The sequence below is a fragment of the Castanea sativa genome, chromosome 7, assembly GCF_040712315.1.
Source record: "Castanea sativa cultivar Marrone di Chiusa Pesio chromosome 7, ASM4071231v1".
NCBI lineage: Eukaryota > Viridiplantae > Streptophyta > Magnoliopsida > Fagales > Fagaceae > Castanea > Castanea sativa.
Genome location: NC_134019.1, coordinates 10,335,313 through 10,358,746, shown reverse-complemented (window position 1 = coordinate 10,358,746; position 23,434 = coordinate 10,335,313). Strand labels below are relative to the sequence as shown.

Genomic DNA, 23,434 nt, shown 5'->3' with positions numbered 1-23,434 from the left:
CGTTAGTTTTTAAGTCAAATATTATATATTATTTTGGTGAAATGACTCTAATTTATGATCACTCCATCTACAACTTCACAATTAACATTAAATGCCACTGCAACATGACCACTGATATTCATTATCATTTAATTCATTAGAGAGAGAGGCGTAATTATGATATTATGCAAAATTATTTAGTTTGGGACTACAAGGTCATAAACTCATAATGCATAATACGATTGACCTTCACATTATTTGGCTTTTCTAGTCAAGAAATTCTCTCATACTAAGGCAAATGATAACATGATTCACTACATTATTATATAGCTAATTATTTAGATCATGGAAATAATTTTTAGGATTGCATTTAAGAAATATTTGCAAAGTGATTTATCTATATAAAACTGCCATGATGTCATCCCTCTTTGGCTTTGCCTCGCCTAGTATAAGAAGCTAGGTGACAATCAGGACAAAAAACAGCAACAACTCTCACCCTTTGTTACAGAAGCATTTTTAAACCAATGACCATGATGGAATGTCTACAAATATAAGATTTTCATATATAGCTGCTTCCAACTCGCTAGTGAATCAAGATAGCACTGCTTTCCTCCATTCATAATGCATTACCTTTGTAAAATGTCTCGGTTTAAAAATTAATAAAATAATTACAAGTTACAATTAACAAAATAATTTATAATGACATTAAGGCCATGCAACATCATGGGTCATGACATTTCTCTCACATTAAGTCGTAGTTTGATTAATTAGGCAAATGAAAGATCCCAGCAAATTAAACAACTAGCAGACAACATAAATCAATCAAGTAAGTACATGGACAATTGAACGAAAACAAAAACAAAACAAAACAAAACTAGTAAGAGTACTGGCTCCAAACATGTTCGACATATAATTTTATTAGAGAATTGAAATGCCAAGATCGTATGAAAAGGTTTGCAAATACATGTTCATGACACTTTGGCTTCATGTAATCAATCATGTGCCAAAATCAATTACTGTAACATCCATGCAGAATACTGTGCGAGGGAATAATATATATTCAAAGCATATATGGTAGATTGGCCAGTTAGTCATGATTCTAATTTGAATTCATAACTTAAATTACTTTTTTGCTTGTCTGTAACAATTAATAACAACATGCCATTTAAAATTTGTTGTGAAAGTATTGTGGATATAACATTTCTCTATTTTTGTATGCTCATTCTAATTCACATGCATTTACGCATGCTTGATATTTCTTTTCTAATTTTCCTAATTTACGTCTTTAGAATAGGGTTCTCATACGGTGGTATATTAATTAGGGTATATATTTTAGAAGATTCTTACTTTGTAAATAGGTTTTTAAAGCTTTAAATAGTTGTGTAAAACGAGTTATGCAAGATTAAAGAAGAGAGATAAAGACAAAAATCAATACAAAGAATTTATATAGTTTGGCATAATGTATATATCCACAAGAGTGAGCAGCTAATAATCCACTATATGAAAAAACAGAGATAGAGTGTTGGGTTCTAAGACTTTAGGTTTAAATGTATTAGAACTCTAATTCGTATTGTTGGCAAACCATGATCAAACAGTTTAGTCTTGTTTAGACGTGCTCAAAGTATGTGTCTTTTATGTAAAGTTGGAATCGAGTTGCTGTAGGATTTACTGTGTAAATCTGCCTGGCTCGATTGATTGGGAATTAGACTCGACCGATCGAAGCTCGTGCAGATTGTTTTTTTGCAGAATTTCCCAACTCAGCCCAAGCCCGTTTTACATGTAGGGTTTTATGTTTTGCTCTAGGTATAAAAGGAAAATCCCTAGCCACGTTTTATGGATGCTCTTTATGCTGTGTATGTGAATCTTTTGTGAGATCTAGAGGTGTTTGCCTTCACATACACTTAGGGTTATCAAGATCTAGATTGATGTCAAGAGCTTGGTGATCAATTCAGTTGCAAATTCAAGAGGTTAAAGATATACAAGCGGGAGTGCTTGTGCTTGCTGGGAATTCAAGAAAGAAGTAGTTTGTGAACTCGGAGCTGTCACGTGGTCGTGGTAGTAAGTTTCCTACTCGAGGTAGCAATAGGATGTTAGTGGTCTAAGTCACTATTGTGTAAACTTCAATTCTTTCATAGTGGATTCAGTTTTACCTTGAGGATAGCTAGGTTAAATCCTCCCTAGGTTTTTTATCGGTTTGGTTTTCCTGGGTCATCATATTGTTGTGTTCTTTATTTTCCACACTTTACAATAATATGATTTATATGTATTAACCTAGATCTATATAATTTACCTAAATTAATCACTTAGCTAAATAACTAGGTTAATATGGTTGTGTTTAAGGGGTCTAAAAACGTACAAGTGGTATCAGAGCAAGTAGCTCTTTTGTTGTAGATCTTTTGATCTTTGAGCTCATTCTTGATCCCAGTTGTCATGGAACACGGACACTCTCTTGTTATTCCTCCTCACTTTGATAGGAATAATTATGCTTATTGGAAAGTCAGGATGAAAGCATTCCTAAAATCCATTGATGAGAGAGTTTGGAACTCCGTTGAATACGAATGGGAGAAGCCCACTACTCTTGTGAGTGAGTGGCAAACTTCTCAGAAAGAAGCAGCCGCTTTCAATAGCAAAGCCATGAATACTATCTTTAATGCTGTTTCTATAGAGGAATTTAAGAGAATCTCTAATGTTGAGGTTGTTCATACTGCTTGGAATATCCTCCAAACTATGCATGAAGGCACAAGGCAGTTAAAATTAATAAGTTACAGCAATTAACTACTAAATTTGAAAGTATTAGGATGTCTGATAATGAATCTTTTGATGAATTCTATGCTAAACTTAATGATATTGTTAATTTTGCATATAATCTGGGTGAAATTTATGATCAACTTGAAATTGTTAGGAATATTCTTAGATCTTTGTTTGAGGACTTTAGACCCAAAGTGACTGCCATCATTGAAAGCAAGAATGTGGACTCCATCCCTATTGATGAACTTGTAGGATCTCTTCAGTCTTATGAGTTGGACCTACGTAAGACTAGCAAATCCAAATCAATGGCTCTTAGGTCTGTTGATGATGTTGATGTGAGTGGATTTGATGATGAGCTCTCTACTATAGATATTGTCTATCTTGCCAAAAACTTTTGAAACTTTCTTAGAAACAACAACAGAAGGGCAAGAGGTAAGAATACTGCTGAACCTATAAATTTTAGGAGGAATGATCCCACTAAGGTCAATAACACTAAAAAACCTAAAGAAAAAGTAGGTCAACCTTCTAATAATTCTATAGAACAATAATTTTTTGGGTGTCAAGGGTATGGTCATATGAAATCTGAATGTCCTACATACTTGAGGTCTAAGGGCAAGGCTATGACTGTAACTCTTAGCGATGATGAAATTTCTAACAATAAGTCTGGTAGTGATGAGGATGGAAACTTCACTGCTTTCACTGCTACTACTGTAGTTGATGAAAGTGTTGTTGTTGAGGAGAACCCTTCTGATGGGGAACTCTCTGAGGATGCAGATTTATAAGAAGCCTACAATAAACTTTGCAAAGTTGCTGCAAAGGATGCTATGAGTGTTGATCTAGGCTTAAAGAAAATTGCATCTCCTGAGCTTGATAAAAAGAATTTGCTTGTGAAACTGTTTGATGCTAATGAATTGTTGAATAATGTGAAGAGTAAGAACATGCTTTTACTTGATAAAGTTAAGAGTTTGGAACATGATTTATCTGTTGCTAGAGAACAAACTAATAGGTCTGCTAGTTCCAAACTTGATCATATGCTGAGTGTTCAAAAGTCTCCTTCAGACAAAACTGGCTTAGGTTTTGTAGAAATCATCTTTGTTTCTAAAACACATTCCACAAACTTTGTTCCTTCTTCTAAGCCCCCTGTGAGTGAGGTTGTCAAATCTATTGAAGTTACACCTCCTAGGAAGATTAAGGTTAATCTTTAAGAGTCTAAACCTAAGACTTCTAATCCTTATAAGGGCAAGTTGTATGATAGACCTACATGGGTTTGTCATTTTTGTGGAAAGTTTGGGCACATTCGTCCAAACTGTTTCAAGTTGCAAGCTGCTAAGCGAGCAAATAAACCAAAATTGCTTATGCCTTAAGCACAAGATCCTATGGTACTTATTGGTGAGCTGATAAAGGCTTTAAACCTTTATTCCAATCCTGGAGTTGGAAATTATTCTAATATGAATAAGAACTCCAATGCTCAAGGTGTATCTTAAAAACTTTGGATGCAAAAGGCTCAATCTAAGTGAGTCTTTCTGACATGGTCCTTGTGCTTTATTGCTTTATTCTTTGTGACCATATTTCTTGGTTGTTTTTGTTTTTTGTTTTCTTTGCTTTTCTAGGATTTGCATTGCATAACATTCATGCATTTTATTTTAGGTTTTTTTTTTTAATAAAAAAAAAAGGTGCAAAGGAAATGTGTTTTGCATTAGTTTTTCTTCGATTTGATATCAAGGTTGGCCATATTTTTTTACATAACATGTTTATGTACCTTGTTTAGCTTGGATGAGCTTCTTTTTTGCACTTGACTAGTCTGAGCTTTGTAGTGCATGTTGTGTGGGAAGATGTTTATAGTTTTCGATCACATGATCTTGATTTTGAAGTCACATGTCTTTGATTGTCATACTTGAACTTATTGACAAAGGCATAAATAACCATCTAACCACTATTTATTAGCTAATCATGAACACCTTAATGCATATCGTAAGATTTTGTGCTTGAAAAAGTGTAGCACATGCACAAAAAGAACATAAGCTGTAGCCTCGGTTTAAATGCTAAAATTGGTGTGTACATTATTGGACTATAATAATTTCAATCAATTAAAATTGGTGTGTACATTATCTTGGCTATTTTAATAAAGTTCAAAACAAATAAAATTGGTGAGTACATTATGGGCAAATTCAAGAAACTTACATGATTGCAAGTTTTTATTCTAGGAGATGTGAGAGTTATATGATGTAACTCTTTAGGTGATAGTCTCTTTCGATTTTATGTGATGAATTTTGTAGAAATTGTGCTTAATTACTATTCACATATCACCTTACATGTATCTAAGCTTTTGCTAGTTGCACACACTACATAAGTTACTCTTTACTAAACTTTGTACATGTTGTTGTGTGTGATCTTGGTTTGGCCAACCAAGTTTGAAAATTCCTTGAGTTTTATACAAAACATGTTTGCTGTTTGGGATTTTAAGGATAATTGATCGAAACTCTAAATTTCTGGGAAAACTGAATTCAAAACAAGTGTTTTTGAAAAGCATTTTATCTCATACTCATGCATTTTATTCATAAAATTCAATGCTTTGAGGAGTTTCTGCATAAAAATTTTTTGATTTTCAAAAAAAAAAAAAAATTCAGAATTTCAATTGATCAAATCTGTTTCTCGACCAAGCGAAATTGTGATTAAAATTTTGGTCAACCTGTGTTTGTTTCAATTAGTGCTTGATTGGTGCTGGATCAATCAAAGCATTTTTTTATCAATCGAAAGTCGTATAGAGAGTTTTTTAAAAACCTTTGATTCTCACATGTTCAAACACTTTTCAAACTTTTTAAACTTTTTCTGTCTCTATCCGATCGGTCAAGGCTTCCAATCAAGATTTTTGTCGTTTTCCTCCGATCTTTTTGCAAGTTTTTTCTCTTCCAAGGTCGGTAAGACCATATTACCCTTCCTTTTTCATTTATTTTCACTTGTCATGCATTAAATCATGCATAGTTTTGAAATTTTTGAACTAAGGAATTTTAGGATTTTTGTTCAATCAAGCCTTTTCTTTTAAAATTGATCGTTGGGTTTTTGTTGTGAGATGCTATAAACATGATTCTAATGAATTAATTTGATCAATTTGGTGGTTTGTGAAATATTGGATATTCTAGGCTTGAAACTACCCGAATTGGGGTTTTTGTTCATTTAGGTTTAATTTGATGAAATTGGCTTGTTGGATTGATTCATATGATCATTATATTGTGTTATCTATCTTTTTTAATGATCAATTGGTCAATTTCTTGAAAATTGTACAAGTGGTTTTTCAAAATTTTGGGGTTTTTGATATAAACTCTATGCTCAAGCCAATTTTGTGATTTTAAAGCTAAATTGAACTTATTTACACTGCTTTAGAGCATGCATCATGTGTTGATATTGTTCATGCATCATATAGAATTTTTATTTTTATAGAATTGTTATCTTTTGTGCTAACTTGCAGTCTACCCTTGGATTTTTTCTTTTTGTTTCTTTTTGGTTCTTTTCTATGTGTCTTGTCTTTACCTTAGCACCATGACTAGGAAGACTAGAGCCAACTTCACCCTCCTCCTCTTCTACTCTGTCCTTTGAGAGTGAGAGATTCTTCAGTGAGAAATACCAAGAGACTTATGAGACGCTTAACCTTAAGAAGAACATTTGGGCTAAGAGGAAAGTTTTGTTAGACGAGCTTGGTGGTGAGATTAGACGTAACTTTGAGCGTAAGGGCTGATTGCCATTGTTGGATATTTCTCATCCACCTTCGGCTACCCTGATTAGAGAGCTCTACTCGAACCTCTCTATCCACATCTATGATTCCAACACTTTAGTTAAGAGTTGGATACAAGGTGAAGAGTACACCATTACTCCTTTGGTAGTGGCTGATGCTCTTGGAGTACCTGTGGTCCAGCGTCCGGTCTACCCTTATGATGAGTCTCATCCCTTAGACGACACCATGTCTTACATCACTGGGTCTTCTATCCAGTGGGGTTCTGATTCTCAGATCACTACTGTTGAGCTCATTGAGGTTCACTATCTTTTCTTTAGGATTGCTTGTCATTCTTTGTGGCCTATCTCTCATCTGCACACCATTTCTATTAAGCGATGTGTGTTTCTGTATGCCCTTGTTACTGATGCTCCTATCAGTTTTCCACATCTGTTTATTCATTCTTTGAACGAGGTTTATAGGAGTAGTTCTACTGCTCATGCTCTTTTCTTCCCCGTTTTTATTCGCCGGATTCTTTTACATCTTGGTTTAGAGGAGTTTCCTGTGTCTAAGCCTGTTCATATTATCGCTCCTATAGGTGCCACCTTTCTTAGGCAGAGGGCTGCTCAGATGAGAGCAAGCTCTACACGTCCTAGGGTTGAGTCTTCTGGTGTCGTACCTCTACCTCATCCCTCCTCTACAGGTGATAATTCTGTTGAGGCATCTGCCGATCCTGGTGCTGTTGCTGCTGATGTTCCTCCGCCTTCTACTTCGGATGATTCAGACATTCGTCGTATGTTGGAGACTGTCATGACTGTTCAGGTGGCTCATGGTAAGCTTTTGGTGGACATGCTTGATAAGCTTCGTGCTTTGTGAGCAGAATTGGAGAGTATTAGACAGAAAACTTCTTTTGATGATGAGTGAGTGCCCTTTGGCAATTCATCACAAAAAGGGGGAGTACATATAGAGAAGAGAGTTTTTGTTGTTAGGGGGAGATTTGTGTTGTTTTGGAGTTGTGGAGTTTTTAGATTGTATCTAGGTGCTTCATTCTGTTTTTACATTTTTGGCTCATGATGTATTGTGTTTGAGTTATCCATGATAGGGGGAGATACTTTATTTATATGTTTCTTGTTTCACATTATTTATTGATTTATATTTATGAGGTTATTCATGATATATGTCTTTATTTTGTGTTATGTGAAATCAAGAAGTTATATTTTTGTGTTACTTGTATTTTTCACACATGTGTTTATGTGTTTGTTAAGTGTTACAGGAATATACAGGTTGATTCAGTCGTGTTGTTGTGTACACTTGCAATTGATGGATAGTAGTTAGGTTGAATTTGTTGTGTTGGGCTATGTTTTTGTAATGGGTTGTTTTTATGTAAACTTTGAGTACTTTGTTGTGTTTGTGTTTTGTCACGAATTGCCAAATGGGAAGTTTATTGGGTTCTAAGACTTTAGGTTTAAATGTATTAGAATTCTAATTTGTAATGTTGGCAAACCATAATCAAAACGGTTTAGTCTTGTTTAGACGTGCTCAAAGTATGTGTCTTTTATGTAAAGTTGGAATTGAATTGTTGCAGGATTTACTGTGTAAATTTGCCTAGCTCAATCGATCGAGAATTTGACTCGACCGATCGAAGCTCGTGTAGATTGTTTTTCTACAGAATTTTCTAACTCAGCTCAAGCTCGTTTTACGTGTAAAGTTTTATGTTTTGCCCTAGGTATAAAAGGAAAAATCCTAGCCACGTTTTATTGATGCTCTTTATACTGTGTGTGTGAATCTTTTGTGAGATCTAGAGGTGTTTGCCTTCACATACACTTAGGGTTATCAAGATCTAGATTGATGTTAAAAGCTTGGTGATCAATTTAGTTGCAAATTCAAGAGCTTAAAGATATACAAGTGGGAGTGCTTGTGCTTGCTGGGAATTCAAGAAAGAAGTAGTCCATGGATTCGGAGCTGTCACGTGGTCGTGGTAGTAAGTTTTCTACTCGAGGTAGCAATAAGATGTTAGTGGTCTAAGTCGCTATTGTGTAAATTTCAATTTTTTCATAGTGGATTCAGTTTTACCTTGATGATAGCTAGGTTAAATCCTCCCCAGGTTTTTTACCGATTTGGTTTTCCTGGGTCATCATATTGTTGTGTTCTTTATTTTCCGCACTTTAAATAATATGATTTATATGTGTTAGCCTAGATCTGCATAATTTACCTAAGTTAATCACTTGGCTAAATAACTAGGTTAATCTGGTTGTGTTTAAGGGGTCTAAAAACATACAAGTGGTATCAGAGCAAGTAGCTCTTTTTGTTGTAGATCTTTTGATCTCTGAACTGATTCTTGATCCCGGTTGTCATGGAACACGGACGCTCTCTTGTTATTCCTCCTCACTTTGATAGGAATAATTATGCTTATTGGAAAGTCAGGATAAAAGCATTCCTAAAATCCATTGATGAGAGAGTTTGGAACTCCGTTGAAAACGAATGGGAGAAGCCCACTACTCTTGTGAGTGAGTGGCAAACTTCTCAGAAAGAAGCAGCCACTTTCAATAGCAAAGCCATGAATACTATCTTTAATGCTATTTCTATGGAGGAATTTAAGAGAATCTCTAATGTTGAGGTTACTCATACTGCTTGGAATATCCTCCAAACTATGCATGAAGGCACAAAGGCAGTTAAAATTAATAAGTTGCAGCAATAAACTACTAGATTTGAAAGCATTAGGATGTCTGATAATAAATCTTTTGATGAATTCTATGCTAAACTTAATGATATTGTTAATTTTGCATATAATCTAGGTGAAATTTATGATTAACTTGAAATTGTTAGGAAGAATTAATAACTCAGCAGTTTTGAAAATATTGTAATGACAACAAAATGTCTTAACATTTTCACAAAAGAAATGTTATGTCCATGACATTTTCATAACAAATTATAAATAGTAGGTTGTTACAGGTTGTTGTTGGTGGGCAAAAAAGTGATTTCATTAGAAAGTTTAAATTAGAATCAATAACAATTTACCACCTATGGTTTGTTATAAAAATGTTGCGAAAAATGTTGTGCATGTAGCACGTTTTTTGCACAATAACTTTATTTTTAGTTGCGTTTGTTCCAATATGATATTTTTATTATTTTACTATTTTATTTTGACCTATAAGAATTAATATCTCAAAAATTGTGAAACTATTGTGTCAATTTGTTGTGTTAATATTTTATTATTTTATTAAACATTGTGAATTAAACAAACCAAAAATAATGTAGCGAAACTACAGTAGCTTTATGCATTCAAGAAAAAGCAGTCGGTGAAACAATTCAAGTTGAACAAACCAAAAATACTATAACTTCAAGGTATTCGATCTTTATATATATATATATATATATATATATATATATATATATATATATATATATATAAACAAAAACAAATTGGTGTAGATGAGAAGAAAAAAAAAATCCATCTCACCCGATTGGCCAAATGCCTTGAATAAGTATGAAAGGTTTTTTAGTAGCATTAGAATGAGTCCAAAAACTTGACTAAACCAAAACACTATTTCTAAGCCTATTGAAAATAATTTTGTGAAACATTGCAAATTGAACAAACCAAAAATACTATGGCTTTAAGGCATTCACTCTTTTTATATATAGATAATATAATATAAATAAAAACAAAAACAAATTGGCGTATATGAGAAGAAAAAAAAAATCCATCTCACCTGATTGACCAATTAAACACCTTAAATAAGTATGAAAGGTTTTTTAGTAGCATTAGAATGAGCTAAACCAAAACACTTCCTAAGCCTATTGAAAATAATTTTGTGCAACATTGCGAATTGAACAAACTAAAAATAATGTAGCAAAACTATTGTAGCTTTACGCATTAAAAAAAAAAAGCGGCTTGTGAAACGGTGCAAGTTGAACAATCCAAAAATATTATAGCTTCAATGCATTTGCTCTTTTGATATATAGATAATATAATATAAAACAGAACAAAAAGAAATCGGTGTATTTGAGAAGAAAAAAATTTCATGTCACTAGATTGGCCAAATGCCTTGAATAATTATGAAAGGTTTTTTAGTAGCATTAGAATGAGTCCAAAAATTTGACTAAACCAAAACACAATTCCTAAGCCTATTGAAAATAATTTTGTGAGACATTGCGAATTAAATAAACCAAAAATAATATAGCAAAACTATTGTAGCTGTAAGGACTGGATTTAGCTCCTGAGCCCAAATGACTAGAGGACCCAGGCCCAAATAGCCCAACACAATGAATTTATAGAGAGTGAGCTCTAAAACTAAGCTTTTATGAGTTAGATAACGTTTACTATGAGCCAAAAATAACAAGGAGACAAGGAAAAACAGAAGGCAACCACCGTATTGTAAAAGAAAATCTCCTCGGCCAAGTCCGAGGAGATTGGTTCTTGAATATATCATTATAAGACTTGTTTATAATTTCAGTTCTTTGTGCTACAGTATTTTTCTTTGTTCTTTTTTCGATCCCCCCTCTCCGGGGAGACCTTCCATCTTATATAAACCCTTTTAGATGATCCTGGCCTTCCATTTGTTAATCACGCAGGCCACCACTCAAGTGCTAGTCTCATCAAGCATCTTCCTTGAACTCCTGTGAGATGCGGCAACCAAGGCAACACTGTTCAAGGGTCTTCTCTATATAAATATGGCTAGGGCGTTTGGTGGGATGCATTAAATATGGTAGCAGCCACCAGCTCTTCAATAACGTTAGTGCTAGCCTCCTTCCCAAAGCTCATTTCTGCACAGTAAGGCCTCCTTTGATGACATATGGATGACGTTATCATAAAATCCGAGGGTGTGGCCTCCTCGGCACAGTAATTGTCTTTCTCAGCCAGGCTATGACACGTGGTGTATCTGCCTTACTCAGAATTCTTGTACCCCCACAGTAGCTTTATGCAAAAAAAAAAAAAAAAAAAAAGGTCAATGAAACAGTGCAAGTTGAACAAACCAAAAATAATATAGCTTCAAGGCATCTGGTCTATTTATATATAGATAATATAATATAAAAAAAAAAAAAAAAAATCAGAGCTAGCATCATCCACTGTCAAAGTGAACATGCTATCAATACCCTACTCACGCAAAGACATCTCAATCTTTCTACCTATAGTCTCCCCCTTGTGATCTTCAACTTGACAAAAATTTAAAATTCTCTTATGCAACTTCCAAGCATCATCAATAAAGTGACATGTGAGACACATATAATTCAAATTTTGTATAGAAGTCCATGTGTCCGTAGTAAGACTCACCTTACAACCCTTCAAGAATTTCCTTAGCTTCTCTCTCTCACTATTATAAATTCCAATCACATCTCTAGCCACGTTTTGACGAGATGGAAAATTCTTTAGACGGAGCTTATGTTATAAGGTAATTACATATTTCTTAAACCCATACCTCTCAACACACCTAAAAGGCAATTCATCAATTATAATCATTTCAGCAAGTGTCTTTCTAGAAGACTCAATAATAAAGGTTGTTGACACAAGTTGGAACCCTTCGTTTCCATCATTTTTGGGTTCAAAAACTAAGATTTTTTCTCTTTACCTATATCTTCTCTACTAGGGTTTTTGGGACAATTTGTCATATGAGCTAACAAATTACAAGTACCATAACTCTTACAATCAGCATGATATGATTTTTTACAATAATTACATATAGCCTTAGTGACACCCTCATCTACCTTTACTTTTTCAAAATGATTTCTAGCTAAAGACTTTTTCCTACCATTACCAGTACCAGTACCAGTCTTACTCACTTTGCTAGGTGGAACTAGGGGCAACTGAGCATCAGTAGTTTCAGCTTGGGTAGCAACAACAACCTCTTGGGTGGCAGTAGTACCATCAGCTTAGGTGGCAGTAGAACCATCATCTTGTGTAGTAGTAGAACCATCAGCTTGTGTAGAAACAGAGGGTGCATTAGTGGAGGGTTCCATGACCTATACAAATTAAATATAAATATTAGCAAACTAGAACAACAAGAACAATTAATAATAATAATCACACAAACCAAAAAGGAAAAAGTTTGATGCTTGAATCCCGATAACAGTATCCTACATAAAACATAAAATAGTATCCTGCATAAAACTTAAAACTAAACAGAACACAGATACAAACAATATGATGCTTGAAATTTTATTAAATAATAACAGCAGAAACATTGGTGCTTAAAATTTATTAAACAAAAATAGAAAAACGATACAACAACCACCACAATAGCATAAGTAACATTCATCAACTCTAACATAAAAAGAACAAAATCCCAACTTTTAACACAAAACACAAAGGGAAACAAAAATCATACCTTAAAGAAACTGTGGATGTTGGAGTTTTGAATTTGAAGACTGAAAACCCCACTTGGACAACTTTCAATTCCTGAGTAAAATTTAAATAGGAGTAGAATTAATTAAACAAATAAACAAAGAACAAAAGAAAAATGGTTATGGTTTCAATTTTTTTTTAGTTAGTGTTTCAAATTATAAAACTTTGAGTTTATTTGATTTTTAATAGTAGATTTTCATAACAAATAAAATTTTACTAAATAATAAAAGCAGAGACATGGATGCTCAAAATTTATTAGACAACAACAACATCCACAACAGCATAAGTAACATGTGTTAAGGACATTTTTATGTAGTTGGCTAATCCTTTGACAGATCGCACTTTACTTGTATTTGGTTAGATCTAGGATGTGTTTAATACTTCAAAGAACAAGTTGTTCAAGTCTAGTATTAAAGCTATGAAGATTAGACCAAGAAACGAGTGAAGAAAATGTGTTTACTAAAGCTGGACACCTGCAGATAGCTACTGGACACCTGGTGGACAGCTGCTCGACAGATAGCTATCTATCGAGGTTTGATGAGGCTCGACAGATACTATCTATCGAGGCTATCTATCGAGGTTACAGGAATTCAGATTTCCAGATCTAATCTTTGGGCCAGACTTTTGTATTTGTTTAGGGTTTATTTTCTCACAACCCTAGACATATATAAGGCTTATTTTAGAGGCCGTCACATAAGAGAATACAAGGAGAACATATGAAAAATGTGACCGAAGCCTTATTCTCTCTAAAAGAAGCTACTGCGTCTTTGCGCCTTAGGGTTTTGTAACCAAGTGCTTCTTAATCTTCATTGTTGATGAAGTGAAGAACTTTGCAGCCAACATTCTTCTTTCTCAAGTTGGTGAGTGAGTCATGTACTGAGATTCGTGTAAAGGAATGAGTCACGTATTGGGATCCGTGTATTAAAGGGTGGCGTTCATATATTGAAGAGTTCAAAGGTTCTGAAGCGGTAGAAGGTTTCTGCTGTGAGTTCATCTACGGGGATTGTAAAGTCTAGGGACAAAGGTTTTGTACTAGATCTAAAACTTCTCTTTACTATAGTGGATTACTTTTCGGGAAGGTTTCCCCCTAGGTTGGTTTCATTGGTTTTCCTGGGTCATCATATCTTGTCTTATTTATTTTTTCCGCTGCACTTAGTTTTGACATGATATTGGTATTTGTTTGTTTTAACAAGTTTTCTGCATAATAAATCTAATTAACAACTTGGGTTTAAAACTTGTTAATTCTATCAACCGGGGTCTAAATTTTTCAACAAGTGGTATCATAGCGGGTACACTCGAATTAGATTAATTTCCTGAGTGTGATCCTTGACCCCTGTTGTCATGGACACTTTTGGTGAATTATTAAAAATTTTAAGCTTTTTAACTCAATTTTAGGGAAATTCTAATTCCTCTATGTCCTTTAGTAGTCATATTAGGACACATGTCTTTTCATCTTCACGGCCAAAGACTTGTGCTGTGTGGGTGAGAGAGGAGCCTTAGACATAATTGCCTTTTATGTTTGTCATCTGCTTTGATTCTTTCTATCTAAAGTAGGACTCTCTTTGCTTGATTTCTTTTCTGCTTTTGAAATCATGCTTTCATGCATCTGCATTCTTCTATCATGCCTTCATGCATTTGCATTTTTTTTTCATGCTTTCATGATTGTTTCTCTGTTTTTGTTTGATTGTTTAGTTTTTATTTTTTTTGTTTTCAAAATAAAAAAATAAAAATTAGAAAAATCAGAAAAATACAAAAACAGTGTGTTTGTGTACACCGATTCTTGTGAACCTTAAAATGGCCTTTGAAACAGAGTTTTCTAAACTTTGTATCTCTTGTATCTTAGATGAGCATCTCTATGCACAACTAAGCAAGTGAGTTTTGTGGCTCTTTGTTTGTGATGAGTAAGGTTAAGTGATCTCTTGAACTTAACACTCGTATCACTCTTTTTGACGGGTAGGACTAGAAAATCCTAAGAGAAAGGCATAAATAACCATCTCACCACTATTACTCGCCAATCATGATATGATATCTGTATGCTTCGACATAGCAAAAGTGCAATGTCAAAAACTTAACATAATTGGGTATTTCTTTTCTCTCATTTATATACCCATGCATTGTTTGCTTAATAAAAAGAAAATATGCAAAGAAAATAAAAGCAAAAAGATCAAAAATGCTTTAAATATGATTGCAAGCATGTTTTCTAGGAGATGTAGGAGTTATAGAATGTACCTCAAAGGTGATAGTCCCCATCAAACAGTTATGATTGTGTGTGAGTTAAAGTGATTTTCTCATATCTCAAATCGTTATAACATAGAGACACTTATGCAATCTTGCGATATTTTCGCACACAACACGCAATATTCTTTGCTACTCTTGATACATGTGCAGGTACAATATGATTTGGCCATCACAAGGTTTACATGTGTTGATGTATGCTCACTAAACTGTCTTAACTTGTTTTTGAAATATAAAATTGGTTAGACTTGTTTAGTGTGTGTGTGTGAGTTTTTAAGATCCCTATGCTTAACTCTTTGTTGATTGAGAGATGTTTTGAGAGATTAAAATGTTGGTTGGATCATTGACTAAGTTGCATGTTTGATTGCTTTCATATCGGTGTTTTTCTCTTCTTTGAAAAACTATTTTTAAGCCATCTCGACACCTCCTCGACACCTCTCAATACTTGGCTTATCTGTTGAGATCTTATGTTGCATCTTATCGCAATCTCGACACTTCTCGATAGCTAGGTGAATCAATCGAGAAAGTTTCTGTCTCCTTGATAGCTTCTCGATAGCTGTTCGATCCATCGAGGTCTGCTCGATAGCTCCTCGATACCTCTCGATCCATCGAGATCCTCTGCATGCATTTTTTTTCATGTTTTGCATGTTTATTTTATCTTGTCATCCATAGCATATTGTTTCATTACATTCATGCATTTTTATGGATTCTTTGTACCCCCTTGATCATTTTTTATCATCTTTATATTTCTCGAGTGAAGCTTTCTAGCTTCTTGTACCCATTGTCAATTGTGACAAAAAGAGGGAGAAATTGAAGAATTTGTGATTTCTTTCTTTAAGATTCTACAAGTTAGGGGGAGAAATACATTCTTTGTAAGGGGGAGATGTGTTTCATCTTGTTAGGGGGAGTGTTTACCTCTTTGTTGTTGTAGGAGCTACTTTTAGCTTCTTGTTCTTGTACCTAGGTCTTGTGACCATTATTACATAAATTGTGCTCATTTTGTTAGATATATGATGATGTATGTTTTCTTCACCTACCTCTACATGTGTTGTTTCTTTTCTATCTTTATACACATGATTCTTTATTTGTATGCAATCTATTATTTCTGCTTCACACAAAGATACCTTGATGTGTTTTGTTTAAAGTATTTCAGAAATACAGGTTGTCAAAGTCTTCCATGACACGAACTCTCTTCTTGCAAAGTTTTTCAAGAGTTTGTGTTAGGGTAGATTTTATTGTATTCAATAAGTGAGTATGAGTTGAGTGATTTATGACTTCTCTCATATGTTCATTTGTTTGTTGTGGTTTTGTCACGGATTGCCAAAGGGGGAGATTGTTAAGGACATTTTTTATATAGTTGGCTAATCCTTTGACCAAATGCACTTTACTTGTATTTGGTTAGATCTAGAATGTGTTTAATACTTCAAAGAACATGTTGTTCAAGTCAAGTATTAAAGCTATGAAGATTGGACCAAGAAACGAGTGAAGAAAAGGTGTTTACTAAAGCTGGACACCTGCGGATAGCTGTTGGACACCTGGTGGACAGCTGCTCGACAGCTGCTCGATAGATAGGTATCTATCGAGGTTTAATGAGGCTCAACAGATACTATCTCTTGAGGCTATCTATCGAGGTTACGGGAATTCAGATTTTCAGATCTGATTTTTGGGCCAGACTTTTGTATTTGTTTAAGGTTTATTTTCTCACAACCCTAGACATATATAAGGCTTATTTTAGAGGCCGTCACATAAGAGAAGATAAGGAGAATATATGCAAAAGGTGACCGAAGCCTTATTCTCTCTAAAAGAAGCTACTGCGTCTTTGCGCCTTAAGGTTTTGTAACCAAGTGCTTCTTGATCTTCATTGTTAATGGAGTGAAGAACTTTGTAGCCAACATTCTTCTTTCTCAAGTTGGTGAGTGAGTCACGTACTAGGATTCGTGTAAAGGAGTTAGTCACATATTAGGATCCATGCATCAAAGGGTGGCGTTCATATATTGAAGGGTTCAGAGGTTCTGAAGTGGTAGAAGGTTTCTGTTGTGAGTTCATCTACGGGGATTATAGAGTCTAGGGACAAAGGTTCTGTACTAGATCTGAAACTTCTCTTTATTATAGTGGATTGCTTTTCGGAAAGGTTTCCCCCTAGGTTTTTTTACCAATGAAACTGATTGGTTTCATTGGTTTTCCTAGGTCATCATATCTTGTCTTATTTATTTTTCTGTTGCACTTAGTTTTGACATGATATTGATGTTTGTTTGTTTGTTTTAACAAGTTTTATGCATAATAAATCTAATTAACAACTTGGGTTTAAAACTTGTTAAATATATCAACTGAGGTCTAAATTTCCCAACAACATGCATCAACTCTAACAAAAAAAAAGAACAAAATCCTAACTTTGAACACAAAAAACAAAGGGAAACAAAAATCAAACCTTAAAAAAACTGTGGATGTTTGAGTTTCAAATTTGAAGTCTGAAAACCCCACTTGTACAACTTTCAAATCCTAAATAAAATTAAAATAGGAATAAAATTAATCAAACAAATTAACAAAGAACAAAATTAAAATGGTTAAGGTTTCAACTTTTTTTAGTTAGGGTTTCAAATTATAAAACTTTTGGTTTATTTGATTTTAACAGTAGATTTTCATAACAAATATAATCAAAGAGAGACTGAAAGAAAAGGGAGATGAGAAAATGAGAATATTTTCCTTAAACGGTTTGGAGTAAGAACTGAGTGGGGTGGAAAAACAAGGACGATCTCTCCAACGGTTTAACCCATATGATCGGCGGCAGGGAGAGGAGTGGGTGATTGTGGCGGCAAAGAGAGGAGTGGGTACTGGTGGCGGCAGCAGCTAGGTATGAAGAACTTGTAGTGAGAAGTTAGGGTTTGGACCTTGGAGTAGAGAGAGGCGAAGTGAGAACTGAGAGTTTAAGAGTGTGGTTTGTTCATTGGTGAGAAGACCAAAGCTTAAAGCCTTTAAAGAGTGAAGATTGAAGACTAAAGAGTGATGAAGATTTCGTATGGAACTGGTAAAGAGATTAGAGAGAGAGAGCATCTGAGTCTGAGAGATATGAGATTGAGGTAGAGATACTGAAAGCGACTAGTAAAGACTGAAGAGATTAAAGAGAGAGAGAGAGAGAGAGAGCAACTGAGACCGTTGGATTGGGATATGAGATTGAGAGATCTAATCAAGAAATTGATCTCTAATTGTGACCGTTGGATTGTGTTATTAGTTTTGATTTTAACGGTTGATTTGTAATTTGGTATCTTTGCTCTGAATCACTGATATGATGTGTCTTTGTGCTATTGTGCTAGAGTCTACTGATATGACTAAAAGGAGTTTGTAGAGTGTAATTGTAACCGTAGAATTTGAATATTGATTTGGTTTAAACGGTTAGATTTGAAATTGGGAACTTGTGCCAAAAAAGGCTGTTTAGTTTGGTTTCCTCTTTGCTATACGTTACCCAATAACCGAAGCACAAGGCATATGAGTGGAAGAATGTTTTATGTTACCCAAGTACCGGTCGGTTTGGGTTATTTGGGTTAATTATTTTGTAATCTAAAACCCGAATTGAATAATCAGTTCTTAAAACAGGACCTGTGACCGACCAAGACTTGCATTCGGGTCACGAGACATCCCTACTTGTAAAAAGTGTTGAGAATTAACATTAAGGGATGCTAAATTCGTTGTGATTAAATTATGCCACGTGTGGTAGATGTCTCAAATGTTAATCAAGCACATGTTGTGATCCTATTTGAAAGTACCTCTTCATGAGATAAAGAGAGTACAAGTGAGTTCATTAAATAATCATTCAAGGATCAATAATGAAAACATTGAATTGTGTGTCCACATATAATTTGAGTATGCATCATATAGATGTGAAGTGACTTTCTTAGATAGTGATCTTGGTAAGGAAATTATAAAATCCAAGAATTGTGGGGGTATTACCCTCAAAAGAGTCATGGTCTCATAAAGGTGCTAATGTGCATTAAAGATGTGCTTGAAAAAAAGTGTTGAGAATTAACATTAAGGGATGTTAAATTCATGGTGATTAAATTCTGCCATGTGTGGTAAATGTCTCAAATGTTAATTAAGCACATGTTGTGATCCTATTTGACAGTACCCATTCATGAGATAAAAAGAGTACAAGTGAGTTCATTAGATAAACATTCAAGGATCAATAATGAAAACATTGGATTGTGTGTCCACATATAATTTGAGTATGCATCATATAGATATGAAGTGACTTTCTTAGATAGTGATCTTGGTAAGGAAGTTTGCTTGAAAGACCTATGGGTTTGTATTTCCTTAAATAATTAAATGAAAGTTTTTTTTATGAATAAAAATCAAGTAAAAATATATAGTGGAGATGTGCACTATATTAATCTCATTGTTGAGATTAGTGTTTTCCCATTTTATAGGGAATTGTGTTATCTCATTATATTCAAATTAGTATTGAGATCTTGCTTCTTAGATTTTAATATTGTTAAAAGAAGCAAAAACACTTTGATTCCAATATTAATGATAAAAAGATTACTGGAAGAGCAGTTGCATAGCTCGAGTTTGCTAGTATATTAAGTACATGTTGCGTATTATGTATGGAACAAAACTAGACATTGTCTTCACAGTATGTAGACTTTCAGAGTTTCTAAAACTTGAAGTTGATCACTAGAAAGTAATTAATTGTGATGAATATCTATTGTATAGAATATTCAAGATTAATTCTATTATATATGTGAATGATAATATCTATCTGTAGTCAGATATTCACTACATCTGGGGGTGCTATGTATAAGCAAAACTCTCTTCCTCTTTGCCTTTTTCTTATTTCACATATTCTATTATTTCAAAGAAAAAAAAAAGTTTACTCTGCCCTCACTCTCTCTTTGTCTCTCGCAGAAGCCAAAGCCCAGTTTTAAATTACTTTTTATCTCTTTTCTTTTCGTAGTGTTTTGTGTGTTTGCAAAAGCCAACATCCGGTGGTGGGTTTGTGGGCGGTGGGTTTTTAGTGGTGATGAATAAAAAAAGAGAAATAGATGATGAATAAAAAATAATATTTAAATGAAGTAGTAAAATAATGAAAAAAAAACTTTTGATTCTCGATGTATTATAAAGTGGAGTACTAAAATAGATAAACTAATGTTTTGAATTGCTAAAAGTCATATTTTTTAGCAACCTTTATGTGAATAATCTTAGTCTTCCTCCCATGTGAACTCTTCGCTTTATTTTTATATCTTACTTCAAAAACAAAATCTTAATGTTCTCTCATGGTCTCACCTATATATATATATATATATATATATATATATATATATATATATATATAGTTTTTTTTATGAGCTATCAACTGTTTTCTTTCTTTCTTTCTTTTTTATAAAAAGAATATAATGGACTTTTTTTGGTTAAAATATGGTGGGTTTTAATTTAAGTGCTGCTACTTTTATAAATGAGCCAATTACCTAGATTAATGGTTTAACAATATATAGGGTTAGAAACTAGCGTATGAGGTTATTGTTGTTATTTAATTTTAAAATCTAAAGCAAACATAAATTATGTTTAAAACTATATCTTAAAAAAAAAAAAAGACTAAAACTATATAAAATAAAAATTAATATTAATTAATTTTCATATCCCAAATGCATGGTATCCTCATATCTATCTATATACGTGGTGTGCTCGTACTTGTGCAACTTACATATATTAAAGACTATATAAATAAATCAACGCCCTTCAACTTAGTTGAAGACTATATTAAAGGTTAAAAGTGAAGACAAAACATGACGCAATTCATTTAATAAAAATAGAAAGTGAGCCCATTTGAATTATGAAGTCACTAGTTTCTCAATCAGTACTCCTAGTGACGCATATGATGATCCATTTTCCATCTTAGCCACCCTACACTTCTTGCTCATTTCCTTTACTTTTCTCCTCACCTCATCATCACAGTCCATCAAATGCTTTATTCCTCTCTCTACTTCCTTTGCCAACACCAAATCACTACCCTTCCTATAATCTAACCTTATCTCAATAGCTAATCCCAACTCCTTTACCATCTCAAATGCATTCATCTGTTGTTCAGAATAAATTGGCCAGGTGGCAATTGGTATACCATGCCACAAACTTTCCAAAATTGAGTTCCATCCACAGTGCGATATGAATCCTCCAATTGACTTATGAGCCAGGATTGACACTTGTGAGACCCATCCACACACCAATCCAATCCCAGTGGTTCGCTCCAAAAACCCATTCGGTAAAACTTTCTCAAGACTTGTATAGTCATCCGGAAGAGCAAGTTGGTCCTTAGATGGCTCACGTAAAGCCCAGACAAACCGAACCTCGGCTAGTTCAAGCCCAAATGCAATCTCTCTCACTTGAGACTCACTGAGACACCCTTGGCTACCAAAGCTTAAGAATACCACTGTTGATGGAGGTTGGTCATCAAGCCACTTCATGATTCGTTCATGGTTGGCTTGGTCTGGGTGCCATTGGGCGGACCAACAAGGTCAAGAATAGGCCCAATGGGATAAACTGGTGGTACTTGACTCGTAGAGACCGAGTTAAGTGCATAAGGCTCAAGGTCATGAAATGTATTAATAATAATACCCATTGTTTCAAAGTACCTGCGTCCATGGTGCAAAAACCAAGAGTACCCTTCTTTCTCCAATGCTATAGAAGGCAACAAGCTTGGAGAAACTGGATTAGCAAAACTTGGAATGACCAAGTCAGTGTCCAACTTAGCCAACTCAGTGGTGAGTTGGGTGTCTAAGATTGGAAGATGAAGCATGAAACCGAGAAACGTAGCTGTAGATGGAAAGAAAACGTAGCAAGGGATGTCAAGCTCGTTGGCTACATCGATCATGGAAGTACAAAACATGTCTGTGATAATCCCGACGAGTCGTCGGTCTGAGTCCAACTCGGTTTCCATGAGGTTAGTGATTGCTTGCTTAACATGGGGTCTATGCTTTTCAATGAGTAAGCATGAGTAGCCAAAGGAAGACTCGTACTGATCAGGTGTGGGAGGGTCTACAATAGGGAGGTGGATGAATTTGATATTTGTGGTGGTTGAAGTGGCTGCGCGTGATTGGATGTAGGTGTTGAGAATGGGTCTCTGAGGCATGGTTACGATGAGTATAGTGGCAGAAAATCGAGGGTCATGATTGATAAGATGATGTGCAAACTCAACAACTGGAACAAGGTGCCCAATCCCAGGGCTTGTCACGAACACCACCTCGAATTTGGTCATCTCCTTTGAGCTTTTGCTTTATTAATTTGGCTTATCAAGAATGATTTTTGCAATAGGTAGCCTATGACTATAATATAGAAATGGAATTGGGAACCTCTTGTTTTCTTGTTTTTGTTTTGTGAGAAAAAGTTAATTAGAAGAATAGGGAATCAAATTGACCCATGAATCATGATGAATACAACCTCGAAAACGTAACGCATCTTTCCTCCTCATTACTTCTTTTGTTTTTTTGTTGAAACTTTCATCATGAGTCATGACTTCAACAACTTGTTCTATTTGTCTTTGTCCATTTCTTTTTTAAATGTTAATGCGGTCTCACCTATCTGTTATTTTTTTGATTTTTTATGAGGCTATCAACTGTTTTCTTTCTTTCTTTCTTTCTTTCTTTTTTCTTTTTTTTTTTTTTTTTTTTTTTTAAGAATATAATGGACTCTCTTTTTTTGGCTAGAATATGATGAGTTTTTTTATTTAAGTGCTGTTACTTTTTTTTAACAAGCCAATTATGGGTTTTTTTTTTTTACACAAGATAGAATTCTACTCTAACCTAATCTAAGTGTATATATGTGTGAAACTCCCTCCTAAAGACTTGAATCTCGGCCCTTTCCCCTCACACCCTACAAGTACTTATACTTGTGAAGTGACCATTGCACCAAGGGAATGCGGTGATAATTATGGGTTAGTATATTGGGATTGGAAGTTGGAACCAGCATACAAGGTTATTGTTGTAATTTAATTTTAGGTGAAAATACCAATTTGGTCCTTACATTTTGGGTTACAGTTAATTTAGTCCATACATTTTGTTAGCAATGAATTTGATTTCTACTATTTTCAACTTACTGTCAATTTAGCCCTATTGTTTATTTATTAACAAAAAATGCCTATGTGATTGATGGATTGTCCAATTAGCACACTTAAAGCTCACATGACTAATAAAAAATTTTAATTGCTCTTTAAAAATGGAACGTCAACCTCATTAAAATCTATGTGTGAGAAAAAAAAATTTGAATTGTTAATTTTAAAGAAAAAAAATTCAATTTAGCAATTTCTCTTTTCTTCCAATTTCTTGACTGCTAAACACGTCTAAAACCATTGTGCCAAACACTTCCAAACCCACATTGTCATGACCCAAATCCATGAAACATGAATTTAGATACATGACTAACTTGCTAACCTTACCTAGCTCAAT

General features: G+C 34.2%; 1 pseudogene; it reads right to left on the bottom strand.

Annotated features, from left to right (window-relative positions):
* Window positions 1–20,692: 20,692 nt before the first annotated feature.
* LOC142641988 (UDP-glycosyltransferase 43-like) lies at window positions 20,693–22,473 on the bottom strand (annotated as a pseudogene).
* Window positions 22,474–23,434: the final 961 nt, after the last annotated feature.